Genomic DNA, 21,650 nt, shown 5'->3' on the forward strand with positions numbered 1-21,650 from the left:
ACCTCGGATTACCACCTTGTAGGCCTCCCAGAGCGTTACATCTGATGTCAACGACCTATAATTTTCTGCAAAATAATTTTTTGTGGCTTTCATTAACTGTTCCCTAATCGCCGGGACTTAAAGATACCAAGGATTAAGTACCATTTCATGCCTGGTGGGAGGGGGGAACACCTCCACAACACGTCACAATCGGGGAGTAATCAGAGATTCCTCCGGGAAGGAAGGAAGTCTCATCAAACATGGGAAGCTGAGAGGCTTTACAGTAGAAATAATCGATACGGGACAGACTCCCATGTACCCCAGAATGAAAGGTGTATTGCCGGGAGGTGGGATTACAGATCCGCCACACATCTATCAAGCCTAGTGCCTCTAAAAAGTCCGCCAATAATTTCCCCGCCGTCCCTCCCTTCTTAGGTGGCAGACGATCTAGTTTACCATCAAGAGCAGCATTACAGTCACCCCCCACCAGTACATCACCGTCAGGTAGGTTTAACATGTGAGGTCCCAGGTCAATAAATGTGGTAGACTGAAGTCAAGGGGGCACATAAAGGGAGGTGACATAAGGGGTCTCCCCTCCCATCGTCCCGAAACCGTAACAAACTTGCCCTGTGGATCCCGGGTGACTTTTCTATTTGAAATGGGAGGGAGTTGCGTACCAGAATCCCCACTCCTCTGGACCCCCTGGTAAAACCAGCATGTGCCACCAATTTATATCCCCATCTATTAAGAGCACAGTAGGAGGTACCCTGGATATGGGTTTCCTACAGCAGAACCAGATCAGGGGCCTGCCGTTTCAAGTATTGCAGCACAATTCCTCGCTTGATGCGATCACCCAGGACATTAACATTCCAGGAAAGTATTTTAAGGCACCCCAGCTGCGGGACAGTGCTTTGTTCAATACTCATTTACCCTATAATAAAGAACACTGATACATGACGGATCCCCAAGAGGCAACACTGACAAATTTTCCCCTGCCCTCCTACCCGCGGCAACGTAAAATAATAAACACCAAAGCAGTGGAATATGGAAATCAACATACAAAGACTGCAACAACACCCATTAACAAACCCTGGGTCCCACCCCCACCCTGCGTCCCTGCAACGTGGACTTTGAACAACTTACTCCCCAATTTTGCAAAGCGCCTGTCAACTAATCTATGGAGGGAGCGTCACTCAGCTGAACTACCCAATTAGTTGCACTGCTAATCCCCCAAGAAGCCCATGGAGAAGCCTGTAAGAACAGTGTTGTCTGAGCCCAGAGCTTGACCGTGCAGTACATGCACACATAGTCCAACCGCCACCCTGACCCAGTGCTACTGGTCAATGTGAGATGATAACAGCACCACCGGCTGATCCGTTAGACCCCGGAGCCGCTACAAAAAAGGAGGGAGGTTGGCTATCCTCGCCCCCATCACAAACTATATACATGAACTCCCTCCTGCAAAAGACCAATGATTACTCATGACTATAGGTTGTCAAGGGTCCCATATCGTTCAGCCGGGTAAATCGGGTCTTGGATGCTGGAGAATTGAATTCACAATCATTCACTCCCGTTTCTTTCAGTTCGTTCTTGTTGACTGTCCAGACTCCGCACCGGACTTGGAGACGATCGCTGACGAGCATTGGAGGTACGCCAACTTTCAAACGAGCCCCAGGTCTCCTCCAGGGACTGGAAAAACCACGATTCACCCTGTGCAAGCACCCTCAGCTTAGCCAGAAAGAGCATGGCATACTTAAGGTCGTAACTGCAAAGTGCTCATTTAACTTCAAAGAAAGATCTGCGTCTCTGTTGTACTTTGGAAATGAAATCCGGAAAAAAGGTGATAGTTTAATTTTCAAATGTAAGTGGTGGGGCCGCCCTGGCTGCTTGGAGGATTATGTCCCTATCACGAAAGTTAAATATCCCCGCCAACAGGGGCCGTGGAGGTGAACCCGGTTTCGGGGGCCCCCGGCACACGATGTGCCCGTTCTACAGAGAAATATTTGGAGAGGGACTGGGGTTGTAAGTGTTTCTGAATCAACTCCTCAACAAACAAATCCGCGGTTTGACCTTACGACTTTTCTGGAACCCCCAAGATGTGTATATTATCTCTCCATGCGCGCCCTTCATAATCCTCCAGTTTAGCCTCAAAGTCCGATGCATGGGCCAGTAGTCGTTTCACCATTACTTCAAGGGACTTTGTTGAAGTTTGGAGAGTTTTCATTGAATCTTTGGTCTCTTTGACCCTGTCATTCATTTTGAGAAGATCAGCACGAATGAGGGTGATCTCCGTTGTAACCATGTCAATCTTTTGTTCCAACGCCGAGCGAACCCCTTAAATGGCCTCCATGACATCTAAGAGAGACGGGCTTTCGGTAGTCACCGGCTGCGTAGCCTCCATCTCAGCCTGTTTTTCTTCCGATGTATCAGCTTTGGAGTGGGCGAATTTAGAGAGTTTCTGCAAGCTGGATTGCCTGGAGCCCTTATTTCTGGCCATATTGTCAACTCCGCTATCACTTATAATAATCAAGTGCCAGGGTTGGTGGGGCGCTTCTACTGGGGGGCTGATGCCCACTACAAGATGAAAGGGTCCAGGTATCAAGAAGCACGTAACAAGCCCCCACTGGACCTTATTGTGTAAGACATAAAGCAGAAGTCAGGCGTGTGTGTAGGACTGTCCCTTCACCATGCCTTCGTGTTGTGGATACCAAGAAGAGTTCGGCCAGTCAGGAACTAATAAAGCCAGGCACCACGTGTGCACCAAGAACCCAACTCACCCTGATTGTGTATCCAGTCTGCTGAAGGTGTTGGCGCCCCAGTAAATAATCCAGAGATATCACACAGCTCCAATGGGGAAGGGCACTACACTACATCCCAATGGCGGACCCAAATGAGAACAGCCCCAAATGTCCAAAACTGTCTGATGATGCACAGGCTTACATTGGAGTGGGGAGGAAAGGTGATCGAGTCGACTGACCCCCAGGGCTGCGTAGCAAGTCTAATAGTGGCGTCTATTTGATTCCTGGTCTTATTGAGTGCTCCGGAGGCCACCCGGCAAAGAGCCATGCCCCGCAAACAGCGCCACCGCCAAACAGTTAACGGGGACTCCACCAGCATCACGGTTCGTCCCCCGTCATTGAGGGAAAGGCGCATCGATGCAGAGTGTCGCCTCGCGCAGACAGACCCAGCTGCAGCAGCGACACTAACGTAGAGCGACATCATGGCCAGCGCGTCCTGAGCTGCAGATCGAATATCCCTGGGCAGAGTGAACGGATCTTCTCCTGCGACGGATCTGGTGACACCGCGGCTCAGCAGGCACCCAGGTCGATAGTTTTGACGGGCAATGTGGATATTTTAGCGGAGTTTGGGGGAAAGTTAAGCTTTAGAAGCTCGGAGCTTCAATCCATTGTGGCCATCTTGGGTGTTGGCAAGCCACGCCCCCCGATATGGCCATTCTTGACCGAAATGATAGCGACCACAACGCCTTACTTTTAAGCTTCTCTGGGTTACCGGTTCTTGTGTTCAGAACAGTTTATTAAATTTTAAGTTAACAAACAGACATTACAAAAAATAGTACAATGAAAGTACCCAATGAGAATATATGAAGATTATCAACATCAATACAATTTTAACAGGTACATTATGATATAATATATTGTTACAGAAAATTTAAAAGGGAGGGAGAAAAAAACATTATACATGTACTATTAATAATCAGTAAAACAAAATTACTATCAAATAGAAACTATGCAAGATTATCGATAAATACTTAACTTATACAAAAATAAATTTTAAGAAGATAAATAATTAACAATAGGTTTCCAAAATAAATGATAAGAATTACATTAGGAATAACACCATTCAAGGATAAATGGGCACCTCTTCTAGTAAAAATACCCATGACCACCAAACATGAACAGATAATAATGAAACGTCTTTCCAACATGAGGCAATGGATTTTAAAGCCGCTGATAACAGGAAACAAAAAAGTTTACTTTCTAAGTCAATTAGTTTTTGAGAATGAATGACAGATTTACAAATTAGCAAATTAAATGATAAATCATCATGAATATTAAGAATGTTTTTTTATAACATCCCAAACTTCAGTCCAAAATTTAAATATAGAAGGACATTTAAAAAGCATATGTTTTAACGAAACCAGTATGCAAATTACAATGCCAACACTTTGAAGTCGGAAGGAGTTTAGCTTGAAACAATCTCAGTGGAGACCATAGACAATTATAGAAAATTTATAAGTTTGTTTGATAAAGTGAAACAAATAACCATCCGGAAATACTATTAAGCCAAATAGTTTCCCAAGTTCCGTAAGATAAAGATAGAGAAAGCTCATTATTCCAAATTGTCAAAAGTACATTAATATTGTTACCTTTAAATGTATTCATCTTTTTATACAATATTTAAACACCATGAGGCAAAGTGGAGAGAGTTTGAATATAAATTGATAAATCTGATTTAGCATTAGAAGGTATATAATGAGGAAATTAATCTAAAATAGAATTGCATAAAAATTCAAATTTGAGGAAATCAGAGGAAGATAAATTTCATTTTTCCTGAAGAACATCAAAAGAGAAAAAAGCATTGTTATAATAGATATCCCTGAGGCAAAAAATACCAGCTTTAATCCATGAATGCCAAAATCTAACATTTTTAGTGAGTTTTATGCTTGAATTATACCATAACGACATATCTTCAGTAATGGACATGGGTGATTGAAAAATTAAATCGAAATCGTGTAATATTAACTTAGTGGGTTTTAAAATAACAGATTTATTAAAAAATGTTGATTTATTAGACATAGTTAACAGAGAAGGTAAAGGAAACGGATCTATTAAACTCTTTTCTATAGAAAGCCATGTAGGTGGATTAATCAAATGAGAATGATTAAACCAAAGAGAACTTTGCCTTAATATGAAAGCTTTGTGATAACAAAATAAATCTGGTACACTAAATTTTAGTTTTTTATAACTAATACGAGGTGCTTTATTGCTCCAAAGAAATTTAGAAAGGAGTCGATCTACATCTTTATAAAACTTCATAGGAAATTGGGTATGAATCATGGATAGAGAGTAAAAGATTTTTGTTGGCTATAGTAATTTTTATGGAGTCCATTTTTCCCCACCATGAAAGATGAAGTGAAGACCATTTAGATATTTTGTCCTTAATCTAACTTAAAATAGAATCACATTTTAATGATATTGTAGTTTTTATAGAAGGTGAAAATAAAATGCCTTGGTATTTAAATTTTTCTCTTTCCCAAATTATATCTTTCATGGGTAACATATCTGGGTTGCAATTAATATTTATAGGAAAACAATCTGTTTTTATTAGTATTTAATTTATAACCAGAAATTTTGGAATAAGATTAAATAATCTCAAATAAAGGAGGGAGTGAGGAGATAGGATTGCTAATAAATAAGAGTACATCATCTGCATATGCTAATGTTTCAACATTAACTTTCTTAATATTAATACCATTTATATCATTACATTTCCTAATTGAAACAAGCAAAGGTTCATTAACAAGAAGAAATAGGAGCAGGGAGAGGGGGCAACCCTGTCTGGTTCCTCTGAAAAGAGAAAATTGGTTTGAAGTTTGGCCATTAATAAATAGACGAGCTGTAGGAATAGAATAAAGAGCAGATATCATACGAATAAATATGTCACCAAAATTAAATGCAAATAAAGTACGAAATAGCCAATGAACATTATCGAAGGCTTTTTCAGCATCCAATGCTAACACTCCTGATGGTAAAGGTACATTGGACCCTTGTTCTATAACATGTAATAATGTTCTTGTATTATTTGCAGAATATCTATTTCTCATAAACCCAGATTGATCTGGATGAATGATAGAATCTAAAACAGAGGTTAAACTAGTTACTTGATTTTGGCATAGAGCTTACAATCTTGTTTCAATGAGAAAATAGGACGGTAATTTGAAACAAGTGTAGGGTCTTTATTAGGTTTGGGTAATTCAACAATATAAGCTTCAGTAAAAGAACCTGTAGTAGTCCCTGTGGAGCTAAAAAAGGTAAATAATTTAAATAAATGACGAATAAGTTGTATTTGAAATTCCTTGTAAAATTCTGCAGGAATGCCATCTGGATCTGGGGATTTATTTTGTTTAAGAGATTTAATGGCTAATCAAATTTAATCTTCAGTAATGGGCAGATCTAATTCATTTTTAGTTAAATGAGAAATCTTGGGTAATCCACATGTAGATAGAAAAATAATAAATTAAAGAAGAATCATCAAATTTAGGTTTATTATATAAAGTAGTGTAATAATTTAGAAATTCATTAACAATATAATTTTGCGATAGAGCAATTTTCCCATTGGGGCCACGAATCGAATTTATTTGAGTTTTATCTTTTTTAATGCGTAGATAATTGGCCAAAAGCCATCCAGATCTGTTAGCATTAAAGCAAAATTTGGCTTTAGATTTGGAGAGTTGAATACCGGCTCTTCTGCTAAGAATGGAATGAAATTCATATCTAAGTTTTTGTAATTTCAACTTATATTGGGGGTCATTAGAAGTAATAAAAAGCCTTTCAAATTTTGCAATTTGCTTATCCAATTCTTTAATTCTTACATTAACATTTTTATTTTCATGTGCCATGAGAGAACAAGAAGCACCTCTAATATAAGATTTAAAAGCATCCCATCTATTCACCAGGGATGTAGAACCTTCTGGGTTAAGACAAAAATAATCCTGAAGAGCATCTAAGATTTTCAGTTTGTTTTGTTCATTGAGAACAATACCAGTATTCATTCTCCATCTGGATTGTGTTTTAAAATTTGAATTAAATTGCAAATAAAAATATATTAAAGCATGATCCGATATATCAATATTAACAATAGTAGGAGTAACCACAGAACTAATTAATTGTCTGGAAATTAGTAAATAATCAAGTCTCGAATGTGAGTTATGTGGGTTAGAGAAAAACGTAAACATTTTTTCCGTAGGAAAATGTAATCCCCAAATATCAATCAATTTTGTAGTTTTAAGAAAAGATTTAAAAGTTAGAAAAGCTTTTGGAGGTCGAAATTTAGTGAGAGAAGATCTAACTAATAAAGGATCAGAAATAAGATTGAAGTCTCCTCCAACTATAAGAGGAACATTACCTAACTTGAGTACTTCAGTAGTTAAATTAGACCAAAAAATAAGATCATCAGCAGTTGGACCATAAACATTAAGTAAAAACATAACAGAATCAAAAAATTTAATTTTAACTATGACATATCTACCTTCTAAATCTGATGATTTACGTAAAATGTGACAATGTAGTCTTTTAGCAAAAAGAACAGCAACACCATTTTTCCTACCTTCAGCAGGAGAAGAGACAATAGTATCAACCCACTTTTTTTCATATCATCTAATATTTTACCTTCAGTATGTGTTACCTGAATAAAACAAATATCTGCTTTACAACTTCCTAAATAATCTAAAATCTTTGTACTTTTTACAGGATGTCTCAAACCCTTGACATTTAAAGAGGTTATTTTAACATTATGAACATTAGCCATAATAAAATAGAAAGTAAAAAGGAATAAGATTTAAGAAGAGGAGAAAAAGTTGAAGAAAGAACTGGAAAATAGTAGTTCTAGCGCATTGTATAAGGAGAAGGAGGGAAAAGAGAGAGACAAACAAACATAAAAAAGACGACCACGGATAAACATTAATAACAGATTTGATACGCACACGCGCTTTACAAGCATGACCGACCCGTTGGAGCCCAGCGCGGAGAGAACAATTAAATTAGTCAGAAATACATGTTAAAACAATATTCAAGTAGCAGAATCATGCGAATCCATAGAATGCTATGAATGCTGTTCCAGAAATAATTTTAAATCCTCCGGACGCTGGAAGCACTTTGAAAAATTATCTTTCCAGATTCGCATTGTTGAAGGATCAAATAGGCCATATTTAAATCAAAGACTTCTCAATTGAGGACGAATGTCAGTGAAATCTTTACGAATCTTAGCAGTCTCTTTGGCAAAGTCTTGGTGAATAAAATTTATATTACCATTAAGGATGGAATTTCCCGTGCGGCCTTCCTTATCAAGACCAAATGATGGTGACATAAAACCTTAAAAATCATTTGTCTTGGCTGAGTGTGATGAGGATTGCGATGAGAAGGAATCCTATGCGCTTTATCGATTTCAAATTTCTCTGGAAATTTAATGTTTAAAAGATGAGGTATCAAATTCTCCAAGTATAGTCTGCAATTAGAACCTTCAACATCCTCTGGTAAATTAAACATACGCAAATTATATTGCCTATTACGACTTTCCATGTCCAGAAGAAGAGCAGACATAGGAGGAATATTTGCCACAAGTGGTGTAAAAGCATCAATTTTAACTTTGTTATCTTGTATTTTAATTGAATTATCTGAAACTTTCATTGACATACTAGCCATACATGCTTTTAATCTCTGACGCAATAGTATCAGTGTTGGCACGAAGTGCATGAAGTTTGTCAAGAATTAATGCCAAGGAAGGCTCACTAGATTCCACCACTTTAGAGTTTACTGGAGGAGGAGAAATCTGTTGTTTCCTCTTATCAGGATTTTGCGCATTTTTATTCTCCATTTTCGAATTATAAAACTGAAAGGAATAAATAAATACAAAGTACAGGAAAATGAGATAAATGCAGCAAAAAATGCTTCAAAGAAAAAGCTGGTGCAGCAGCTAAAACAGACTGTGGGGGTGGTCAGGCCAAAGCCAGGCCCTTTCCTGAGTACTAGCTCCGCCCCAACAGGAAATCTGGGCAGTACCTTAGAGCAGAGCTCGAAGCTGAACCAGGAGGGAGAAAAACACCACTTCCTACGTCCTGAACACCAAGAAAAAGCACCACAGCAGCAGGTAGGGCTTTAGAAGACTGCTAGAGCATTTTCCAGTAAATTCTAACTGTAAATAATTGCTTCGTCGTCGAAAACAGGCCCCTTCGACATGGAGCTCACGGGGAGGCGGCCATCTTGTTTTTGCACGCTTGCGCGTCTCCTGGTTACTGGTTCTAAAGACCCAGCAAAATCTATCAAAGGCTTAGGCAGTAACAACTAACAACAATAGGAGAATCAAGTGGGATAATGTAGTCACTGATTGAAAGCTTCTCCCTGAAGTTTATAAAGAGGTGACGCAGTTTTTTGTGAAGATGTCTAATGCCACCATAAATTATGACTCTATTTTAGCCAGCTACCAAGATCTTACAAATAATATCTCGCCCTATTTTAGAAGCCAGGGAGGATCACTTCTGAAGAATACGTAAAAATGTTGCATGGTATAATAAGGAATGCAGGAAGGCAAGAGTTGAAATTACGGAAGCAGTAAAGGAGGGAATGAGGCCCAAGATATACAACAAAAGGAAATCCTATAATAACATTCAAAGGGAAGCCAAACATAACTGGGAAATAGAGAGTTGGCGTACCTTAGTCGAGGCCTCCTGGCTAAAGGAGTGCCGGCTATTCTGGCATCTTTCTTCTAAAAGGGTAATCCGCCATGTCACTGAGAAAGATTTCCACATACAGCTGCGTATTTGGAAAGAGTATTTTCAGGCACTATACTCCGAGGAGGATGGTGAGGTTGTGGGTGCTGCAGGGGAGGAACCCAGGGATTGCAATGATGTGTCTGTTGGAATTGAGGAAGTGAGCTTTTCCCTCATGGAAGTTAAGAATGCAATTACTTCTCTTCAAAATGGCAAAGCCCCCAGGCTAGATAGACTCCCCAGAAATCTATATAAATCGGAACCTAATATATGGGGCCCTCTGCTCCATTTAGTTTTTAATGCCATTACTCGTGGAGGTGCTTTCCTGGGCACATGGAAGCGAGCCTAAATAATCCCAATATTTAAAAAAGGGGATAAAGGCGACCCTGCAAATTTTAGGCTCATCAGCCTTATAGATGTTTCCCAAAACATTTTTAGCAAATTAATTCTAACACGCCTCCAAAATTGGGCAGAGGACAACAACATACTTTTGCACTTACAGGCACCATTCAGAGCTGCTACCAGCACCCTTGCCCTAGGGGCCGATTAGGATGGCGCACCCTAGCAGGTGCTGGGACCGGCCACCAGTGGTGCGGCAGTCCCGCACCTGCAATTAGGATGCCACCACCATCGTGGCGGTGGCATCCCCTATTCCCAGCATTGTGGCGGGCGGTGCTCACAGCACCATCCGCCACAATGCTGGGAATGCACTGTGTGCATTGTCATGCTCAAGGTGACAGGCACCGCGCGGTGCCTGCCACCTTGTCCATGACGATGTAGGGTGGTACCATAGGTACCCCCCATGTGCACCCCCAACCCCCCAATACCCTGGGGGCCCGCAACGGGCCCCCGACCTACTTCCCGCACCCATGCTAATATGGATGGCGGTGTCTAGCAGACACCGCCACCATATCTAGCCCCTTTTCCGCCCAGTCAAATTGGTTGGCAGGCGGAAAACCAGCAGACGGTCTTTCCGTCCGCCGGGGTCCCCCCCGCCATACTAATATGGCGGGGGAGAAATGGGTGGCAGGCGGAGGGAAATGTAAGGCGGATCGCCACCGACATGCGCCCTAGTATTTTGTTTCCTAATGCTCATTTGGAAAGAGGTCAAACTCACGAAAGGCCACGTCTAGGTAGTGTTTGTTGACCTCAAAACCACTTTTGACTCCATCGATCGCACTAGGTTCTGGACTGCTCTGAGGGACATGGGTCTTTCCCCTGCCCTACTTCACATTTTAAACAGGCAACTCCACGATAATTATACCAGAGTCAGATGGAATCAAGATGGGAGGTTGTCTTGAAAATATTTTAATTGGGAAAGGAGTGCGCCAGGGGTGTGTGTTGGCCCCAACTATGTTTACCTTATTCATGAAAGAGCTAATACATGAGCTGTACGACTGTGGAGGTGACCCACTGAAACTGGGAGGCAAGCAAATACCATCACTTCTGTTTTCCGATGATACATTACTTATATCTAAAACTCCAATGGGTATCCAGAATGTTTTAACCAGATTTTAAAATTTTGATTTTGAAAACTAAGTACATGGGTTTCAACCCCTATCAATCTGCCAAGGGAAAAGAGCTGTTGGAAGGCCAATTATTAGAACAGGTTAAGGCCTTTGACTACCTAGGCATTAGAATTAGCGACAACCTGGTATGGTCCCCCCAAATCATGAAAAATGTTTTGACACTCCAACAAGTGGACTGTGCAATAGTGAAAAGAGTTAAACGCTCAGCTTTTTGCCCTATTTCCCCCGTATTAGAAATACACAGGGCCAAAGGCCTGGGCGCAGCACTCTACGGGGCAGAACTATGGGGTCTTGAGGATACCAAACAATTAAAGGTTGCTGAAAATACATTTTTAAGAGCTCTTCTATATATTACAAAGAAAACGCCCCTTACAGCCACTACGCCTCGACCAAGGGCTTAAATCCATCTCCCTCTGTGCTGTCCTGAAGGTGCTCATGTTCTGGGTGAGACTCTGGACGAACAGCTCCAAAGTACCCGTAAAAGATGCTGTGGAAGAATTATTATCTCTACAAAGGAAATCGGGTCTTTTGCCCTGGTTTGGAAAAGTTAGGGGGTGGCCCTCTAAAATAGAGTTGGGCTATCTGTGGGATGACCCGCGCTCAATTACAAAAAAAATGATTCCTCATTTAAAAACAATGTATTGGAATTTCATTAAGGCTGGTTGCACTGAATCCAGGTCTCTACACAATTTAACGATACACTTTTTAAATACTAAAAGCTGTTTTTATCTTGAAATGTACATGGATGATGTAGAACCACCGCAAGCACATGCACTTTATATACAGTTCAGATTTGGCACTCTTCCTTTAAATGCTTTAGAAGCAGATGGACAAACTCAACTACTTCTCCTACGTGCCCGTCCTGTAACTCTGCTACTGAAACCATTGATCATTATCTTTTTTTATGTCATGTATATGCCACACTGAGGAAAAAATTGATTATTCCTGCATGCCGGGTGCTGTCATTCTCCCGTTCCTGAGATTCCTTGCGTGTATTTAGATCTGACACAACCAAATGGCTTGATTTTACTCTATCCAGATATCTTTTATATGCTTGGTGGTTGAGGGCCAAGGCGATTATACGAAGCCCCACCATTGAAGTTGGGGGAAATTCTAGTGAGGGCCCTGGTCCAAGCCTAGTGATGTAAGCTAAATATTTTAGCTCTCTGTAATCTAAATTTGATCTTACACATTTTAATTCATTCTTATTTTATCTTTTTAATCCTTGAATAAGCGACATGTTTTGATATATTATCCTGTGCCTGATGCTTGTTGTTTAATTTTTATCTTACTATTTGTATATACTATTAATGAACTTATGTACTGAGATTTATTAATATGTGTTGTGTTTTTATGCTATGTGTATGACCATGTTTTTGATCGATTAAATAAAATAAATTAGTTCATTACCTCAATACCCATCCTCCCCATCAAAGTCATACCAATTTGAGGACGAACTCAATATTAACATTTTCTCTAGGCATCCACTCTTAGATTTTCAGTTGCCAATATTCTGCCTGTAATGAATCTCTTTTATAAATGCTATTATGCTATTCATAACGGTTTTCAAAAACCCTGATCCAAAATTTACAGAATTGTAATTTCCTAAATCTAAACAATAATATTTGTCCACATTACTGCTCTGGAAATTTCTAACAGAAGTACACCATTGATTTGGCTCATGATGAAACAACACCTCAGCTAGATCTGCTTTGTATATTTCCCAGGAATTGTAAGTCCCACAGATATGTAAACATGAGCAATAACCTGGCATACTCCCCTGCTTAGGTCAGGTAGGTTATGCCAGAGCCATAGGAAATAAAAAAGAGATTTTGAATCCCTACAATTTTTTGTTCTTTCTAGGTAGATTGAAGTTTCCCTTCTTACATCTAAGGCTAGGGGAAGGATAACTTCTAGTGAAGACTGAAATTGTGAATAAATCTCTTGTTGAATCTTAGGGCTTATCATAAGACCACTTTGCCTGAAAAGAATCTTATATGCAGAAAGGTAGCTACAAGGGCCTCTATTTCTCCCAAACTCCTTGCAGATTTTATAGCTCTCAGAAACACATTTGATGTGATCCATTAGATTGACGCTGATTCCAGAGCCTCAAAGGGACCTCCTTGTAGCCTCTTTAGTACTGTGGGTAGATCTCAAAGCAGAAACACTGCTTTCTTTAACCTAAAGCTTTCGGTAATCTTTTTTAATAATGAAACTGTGAAGAAGTACCAAAGACCAGGTGATTAAAGAGATGATCTTCTTTATTTCAAGTACATCTGAAAGTAGCGTCCTATCCACAGATCACCCAGCAGCAACTGACACAAGTAAATGGTAGCTAGGCACCAAGCATAGCTGTACATTCTAGAACTGTATCAATGCATGTTCTACTAAAGAGGATAGGAGGGAGGAGATTCTTGGGAAGCAGCACATAGGCAAATACTACACACCTTCCCCCCATTACAAAAGAAAGATCAATAAAGAAACATTTAGTTCAAAACAGAGTCATACAGATTTTCCAGAGTTTTACATGCACGAGTGCTCTTACACAGAAGAGAAACAATTTTGGAAGAAACAACTCGGGTGTGAGCAACAAGGGAAGGAGAAGGACCTACAAGTGCAATTCTTCCTAAATTCCAGTTTCTCCCATCATCAAGTTTTACAGCATTGAGAAATAGTTTAGTTACAATTTGAGGGGAAGAGAACTTGGTACACCCAGATTTTTGTGGAAGTCTCACTCTCACGTGATCACCTACTTTAACCAAGGTACAAGCCGCTGCGTGTCTCACATCAAAGTTAGCTTTTCTTTTAGTTGACTTGAGGGCTTGACGAGCTTTCCAATGGGGATCTTCGGGAACCTCAATTTTAGATCCTTTCCCTCTCATCCAGGATTGAAAGAGTTGGGTGTTAGGAGTGAGTCCCCTAAGCAATTCAAAGGGAACTTTCTCAGTAGTAGAGTGGTGGGTTAAACGGTAAGCTATTACCATCTCCAGCATAGCAGCCCTCCAGTCATGACCTTGGCTAGTTGAATTGATTCTTTTAGAACACGGTTGAATCTCTCCACCATTCCATCACATTCTGGGTGGTAGAGAGAACAACGTTTGTGAACAATTCCTTTCTTAGCAAAAAAGTCTTCCATCTCTCTTGACACAAGTTGCACTCCATTGTCCGTCAATAGAGATTCAGGGAGACCCTCTCTGGAGAAAATGTTCTCTAGAAATCTAATGACTTCTCTTTTTTCAACAGTTTGAGTGATCTTGACCTCAGACCATCTAGAGTACATGTCTATGAGAAGCAAGACGTACGATTGACCTGTCTTGGAGGAGACAGGACCAATGAGATCAAGGGCAACATGTTGCCAACATCTAGAAGGAGGTTCACGAACTACCATGGGTTGAGTCCTGGTTTTGCAAACTTTGTCACTCACTCTGCACTCCGAGCAGTCTCTAACCAACCTTTAAACAAGAATTTCGACCCCAGGCCACCAAAAATGTAAACGAACCCTCTCCTTGGTTTTGGAGATGCCCTGGTGACCATCATGTGCTAAGTGAACATTTTCTCTCGGAGAGAGGATGGAGGGACAAGACATGTTCCTCTCCACAAAAGGCCATTACCGAGCGACAGTTCGTACTTCACATTCCAAAATTTTTGTGCACCTTCAGACAGGTTCTTGATGCCTGATCATCCATCAGACACAAGACTATCCCTGGGCGTAGTACTACGCTACGATAGTTTGCGCTACTACGCACTACGCAAATTGCACGTAGCACAGTGCAAAAACGCGTAGCGTAGCGGGCATTTTTTGCTTGCTCGCGGTCCTCAACGTCAAGTTGGCAACCGCGAGCAAGCAAAATCAGCATCCCGGCGAGACTTTTTCCTTGTTCGCGATCAGCAACATCAAGTTGCCGATCGCAAGCGTGGAAAATAAACCACGCGACGAGATTCTCATCGCGGGGAGGTCAGGTTTCTCATTGCGAGTGGTCGTGTATGCTTGCGACCGCTCACGATGAGAAACTACCAGTCCGCGTTGAGAAATCTGCCACTCGAGTACAAATCTACTCGAGCGGCAGAAAATTACCGCTTGCACTGAGCAAGATGACGTTTGCAATGATTGCACAGTGTGGACAAGCATCCGGCACTGTGCAATCAGTGCGAACAGCATTCCCCTACCGCACTACGCAGTTCACGTAGCTACGCTTAGCGTGCGTAGTGCGAAGTGCACTTTGCGTAGCTACGCGTAGCTCTACTACACAAACTATGCCCAGGGTTACACAAGACTGCATACTTCAAGTAGGATACTATCGTCTTTCAATGCATCCCTCCACTCCGTCTCAGAAACAACACCTTCAACCACCTCACACACTTTGAAGCTATCAATTTCCCATGTGTCTTCAGGGTCAAGATCAATGGAGTGATTGGGTACTAATCGAGAGAGACAATCAGCAACCTTATTGTCTACACCCGATATATTTCACTACACAATCAAAGTCTTGGAGCGCTATGACCCATTTGCAAATCTGAGATGAGACGGCATCAAGTCCCTTCTTGCCAAACAGGTCTTTAAGTAGTTTGTGGTCTGAATGGACATCAAAGGAGGTACCCCAAAGAAACTTCTTGAGCTTCTTGATGGCCCAGAATATGCAAAGGGCCTCCTTTTCAACCACGGAGTATAGTAGTTCCGGGCCAAAAAGACCTCTTGAAAGAAACATGATAGTTTCTTCCTTCCCGTCCGTTGTTTGTTTCAGTACAGCTCCCAGACCTTTCGAGCTTGCATCAGTGACAATGATGGATTCCGAAGAGGTGTAAAAGCTTTGAAAGGAAGGTGCGGCACTGAGAGCTTTCTTAGTCCCCTCAAACTCCAGCTGACACGGATGCGACCAGGAAAACTTTACTCCTTACTTCAGGAGAGACCTACGGGCCTGGGTGCGGATGGCAAAGCGAGGCACAAACTTGTTGTAGTACTCAGCCATACCCAAGAAGGTCACTAGGTCATCTCTGGATTGGGGAACTGGGAGATCATCAATGGTCTTCACCAGACGTTCTTTGGGTCTAAAACCTTTACTCATCAAGCGATGGCCCAGATAATCAATCTCTTTAAGATTAAATTTGCATTTATCTTCACAAAGTGTTAGACCTCTCTCACGAAAACGTTCCAGCACAGACCTTAACCTTGCATCATGTTCAATTTGTGAGGAGCCATGGATCAAGACATCATCTTGATAAATCTTGACTCCTTCCACACCCTTCAACACGTCTTCCATTGCCCTCTGAAAAACAGATGCAGCAGAAATTAATCCAAAAAGAAGACGTGTGAACTTATAAGTCCCAAAAGGGGTAATGAAAGATGTCAAGTCCATGGAGTGGTCATCTATTTTAACTTGATGGTATACGGCACGCAAGGCTAGTGTGGAGAAAATGTGTGCATCCCTCAATTGTGCTAGCATTTCGGTGATATTTGGAAGGGGATATTTGTCAGCGATGACAGCACGGTTGAGTGCGCGCAGATCCACACATAAGCGTGCCTCACCTGAGGCCTTGCGTTCGAGAACAACTGGTGCCAACCATTGACTGGCCTCAGTTTAATGATGATACCTTCACTTTTTAGTTTTTCAAGTTCTGCACGCTTGGACTCTCTCATAGCTAAAGGCACATTTCGCATTTTGCATGCAACAGGTACAGCATCAGGTTTTAAAGTGATAATCAGAAAGACAGCCTAACTTATTTCTAAAAACTTCTTAAATTCAAACTTAAGTGCCAAACTGGCATCTTCAAGCACACTGGAAATAACATTTTCACCCTTGTTGTGTAAGATAGAATTCAGGTGAGGGGAATGAGAGGTTAAATCCCATAGAACAATGCAAGGGTCACCACCAGGGACCAGAGAAATGCCCAAATCAGCGTGGTGAAACCAGCTGAATATACAGTCACTCCTGCATGACACATACATTTTCCCAGCAGTCATTCTCCCTTTATATTCTATGTTGCCAAGAAAATAACCAAGAGTTTTATAGGTTGGCCACCATAAGCTAAAGGTTTGATATCAGGCTTGTACATTTTGACTTTCCCTTTGAGCTTTAAATCAAAAACATCTTTTGGAAAATCTTCGCACCAGAGTCAAAAAGCATTCTATTATTGCAGGCATTTACTAGGACTGCATCAATAGGACCTTTGCACGTGTTTTTTTCAGTAGGTGTAACAATCTCCCCACAATGGATGTCATCATGATCATAGTAGTCAGAGTCACTTTCAGTCTCAAAGGAAACCTCCTTGACACGCCTGTTTGGCTTAGTTTTGTTGGCTCTGCAAACTGTAGTAAAGTGTCCAACTTTCCCACAGTTGTGGCACTTGAAAGCGAGTGCTGGACATGACTTGTCGTTGGCAAGATGACCAGGGAGATCACAACGATAACATTTCACTTTCACTTTAGAGCTGAAAGTAGGGTTGTTCTGTTCACGAGCTTTCCAAATGGATTCGCGCTGTTTCCAAGGCGGTTTTGTTTGATTTTTAGTGACAGCATGAACCTTTGCCTCAGAAATTCCATTCTCCTTTTTGATTACTTCTACACAGGCTAAAGAATGTTCAATCCTTTTTGCTAATACAATGACCTCGTCAAGCTTCGGATCATCTTTTTGCCACAGTTCATCCTTGATCTTTTCTACGTTGCAACCAAGCATGAATTGGTCACGTATGCGTTCTTCTAGAGAACCATCGAATTTGCAAGTTGCTTCTAATTTGCGCAGAGCTGTGAAGTATGTTTCTACGGACTCATTAGATTTTTGTACACGTTTCCCAAAGTTGTAACGTTCAAGAATAGTACTCAATTTTGGGAGATAGTGTTTATCCAGTTTTTTTAAACAAATTTCGAATTCATTGAGGTTGTCCGATTCTTCATCGTTTAATTCCGGAAGATGCTCAAAAACATCCTGACCCTCCGAACCCAAACAGTGTAGCAATAGGGCAGATTTTCTCTCAGAACTCAAGGATACACCGCAAACCCTAGCGTAATTTAAAAAAAACTTTTTCCACTTCGACCAGCGTAGAGGCGGATCCCCAGGGTTGGAAAGAAAGAAGGGAGGAGGTGTTACATTTTGCACGTTTACCAAATAACAGTAGTGACACTATATATATTATATATTTTGTTAGAGAAAAGTAGTCAGCAGCAATGAAGCCACAATGTTGTAAGAAAGTATTGCAACTTATCAGTGCAGAAATGAATTAAATAAATAAACATTCAAGTTGTGTGTCAAAATATTTAGAATTTAAAAACATAGGCAATATTAAGTATCAGTCATTAAATGTAATGCTGTGTGCATCAGCGGGATCGGGACGCACAGAAATTATGCAAGTTTGAAGTTGAAGATCTTCAGCCGTACATTAACTAAATAAATAAATAGATACCTCAATCTGTGCGTGTCAGCGTAGTCGACGCGCAACAATTATTGCCTGTAGAAATATCAATGGTCAAGCTGTGTGCATCAGCGAGAAGAGATGCACTGAAGTTGTGATGAATTAAATCGAACTTTATTAGCTGAGCGTATCAGCGCAGAAGATGTGGGAAATACGTGTATAGAAGAAGGAGCCAATACGCTTACGAAATAAATCTTGTCAGCTGCGCGTATCAGCATGAACGTGTGAACCAAGCCGTGTGCGTCAGTGCGTAGATAGGTTTTCCTTGCTCGTTTTGTGTCGCTAGGCAACGAGGCTCCGAACTGAAATCACTGTATAATCCAAGCTGTGCGCGTCAATGCGTTGGTAAGAACGGCAAGAATGTTCTTGTTTGTTGTCTATTGCTAGGCAACCACGGTTCCAATCAGATGACGTGCATAAAGGGTTGCGTATGTCATATGATCATCAGCAAGGGGGAAGATGGAGATGCTCGAGAGACTGAGAAAAAAATGTGGGGCTCAAGCAGTTGATGATTGTCAGAGCGAGCAGGTGATTTGAAAAATGCTGAATGATAAGTTGTTGTGAAGCACTATGAAATGAAAGTCTCGGAGTGCTATGAAGCCAAAGTATAAGTATGAAATGTCTCCAAAAGCTAAAATACGAATAAGAGAAGTGTAATTAGGCAAACGAAGATGTGAGGTGATATAGTGACAGTTTCCACAGACGTAGAGAGGTGTGACACCAAGATCTCCGTTTTACACACATATGGAAAGCCGAAAGTTGCGGGGTGCAAGTTGTAGAAGCTGCACTTGCATATCGGCATGTAAAGTGGTGTAAAATTAAGCAGGGAGCGCTTGTAAAGGGGGCGCACAGTACATTACAGTCCAGTAATAAGACTTTTCTGTATTAGGACGCTGCAGTCTGTTGAAGCACGTAGAAGAACACTGTAGCTTTCATGTTGGACGTCTAGTCTCGTAGGGTTCTTTCTTCTTCGCTCGTCGCCAGTGTGAAGAAGTACCAAAGACCAGGTGATTAAAGAGATGATCTTCTTTATTTCAAGTACATCTAAAAGTAGCGTCCTATCCACAGATCACCCAGCAGCAACTGACACAAGTACATGGTAGCTAGGCACCAAGCATAGCTGTACATCCTAGAACTGTAACAATGCGTGTTCTACTAAAGAGGATAGGAGGGAGGAGGTTCTTGGGAAGCAGCACATAGGCAAATACTACAGAAATAATCATTGAAAAGTCTCCCCATGAGTACCTGAGAATTCAATTAGATGCCCTTTTAGCTGACAAAATAGATGGAGCTAATCCCTTTTGAAAACTGTTTTCCAGGAAGTCTTAAAATTCTGAACTTGCCATGGGAGAGGGGATTCAAACCTCTAGCTCCACACCATTGTTTAAAACACCTCCAATATTTATTGTTAGACAAAAGGGTAGACAGTTTTCTGGATAGCTGAATGGACATTTCGTAAAACAACCACAAGAGTGGAGGGAGAAGAGATGCAGAGGGTTAATTCATCTTCCCAAAGTTTGTAAGTATCAAAATAGAAGCACCCTGAATAGAAACCTAAAGTCTTTGTCCCTTTGCATGCAAGAACGCCCAAGAGGTGTTTTAAAAGGACTCTCACACATTAGAAGTGTCTGTGGGATGCCTCTGAATTTGTTTACATGGAGGACATTTGGCAAGATTAAAAACACGGACGAAATATAATATAATATAACTACTCCAGCATCTCTGTGTCTACATGATGAAAAAAAAACGGTTCACTTAGATCGCCTTGGTACTCCGCTGAATTGCACACCCTGAAACAGAACTGTAAAATATTAGAAAGAAGTTGGAGGAAAGACTTTGCAGCCGATAGTAAGCTCACCTATAGAAGGGCCATATCCAAATACAGAGCAGAAATGAGGAAAGCTCAGGCAGCCTACTGCAAGGAAAAAATTTGGCTAGCCGCCAATTCCCCCAGAGAGATCTTTTCCATCATAAAAAGGCTCCTTAAAAGCCCAGTCCCTCCCGTCCCTACTGACCCCCCATGGAACTCGCTGCGAAAACCAGACCGAGTTCTTTGATAACAAAATTCAGAACATTATAAAAATGCTCCCTCAAATCGATCCAGTATGGATGAGCTCCCCACCCGACTGCCCTTCCACCAATCATCGCCTGGGGCATTTTCCCCCTCTCCTCCTGGAAACGCTCCTGACCCTTATGCCCACAGTAAAAAGCAGATCACCAAGAGACCCAGCTCCCTTGAACATCCTAACTAAAGCTGCATCTATTATCGGCCCCATAATCACCCATGCTATCAATGCCTCACTTTACACAGGAGTAGTTCCCCCACTTTGGAAGGAAGCAATGGTCAAGACTCTTCTCAAGAAGCCGCACCTTGATCCCGCGGACCTGGGCAACTATCGCCCTATCTTTCTTCTGCCTGGGATCTCTAAAATCACAGAAAAATATGTTAACCACATCCTCTCCAACTTCCTGGAAACCTCCAACCTGCTACACTCACCCCAAACAGGCTTCCGGCCTTGGCAGAATACGGAAACTGCCCTGCTAGCGGTTGTGGAGGAAAGCAGGAAAATCCTAGATGCAGGAGGCGCTGCAGCCATCATCCTATTGGATTTGAGCGCAGCATTCAACACAGTGAATCACCAGGTCTTGATTCACCGTCTCGACAATCTGGGAGTAGTTGGAACTGCCCTGAGTTGGCTGTGCTCCTTCCAGAAAGAACGTTCATTCCAGGTTTTTGAAGAGGGCATGAGCTCCAAACCTCGGCCTCTCCAGTGTGGCATACCACAGGGCTCATCACTTAGCCCTACGCTTTTCAACGCGTATATGGTCCCTTTGGCTTCAATCGTGGCCCCGTTTGGGATCCATATGGTTACCTATGCAGACGACACCCAACTGGTCGTAGCCTTAAACCAATCCACACAATACTCTACGACCCTGAAAGCATGTCTTACGGAAGTCGTAAAATGGATGGGGTCTTCCCACCTGAAATTAAATGGAGAAAAGACCGAGATCATGACTCTGGGCAATTTTGACAATACGTCACTCAGAACCTTCTGGCCAGTATGTATGGGCCCAGTTCCAACCCCTAAGACTGAAATAAAGAGCCTGGGCATCTGGCTAGACCATAATTTTATATTCCAAGCGCAAGCCAGCAAGACAGTAGCAATTTTCTTTAGCCTGATCAGAATGGCGAGGAAAGTGCTTCCCCTGCTCCCTCCCCAAGCTAAGAAAAT

This window comes from Triturus cristatus, chromosome 7 (assembly GCF_964204655.1).
Source record: "Triturus cristatus chromosome 7, aTriCri1.1, whole genome shotgun sequence".
Taxonomy (NCBI): Eukaryota; Metazoa; Chordata; class Amphibia; order Caudata; family Salamandridae; genus Triturus; species Triturus cristatus.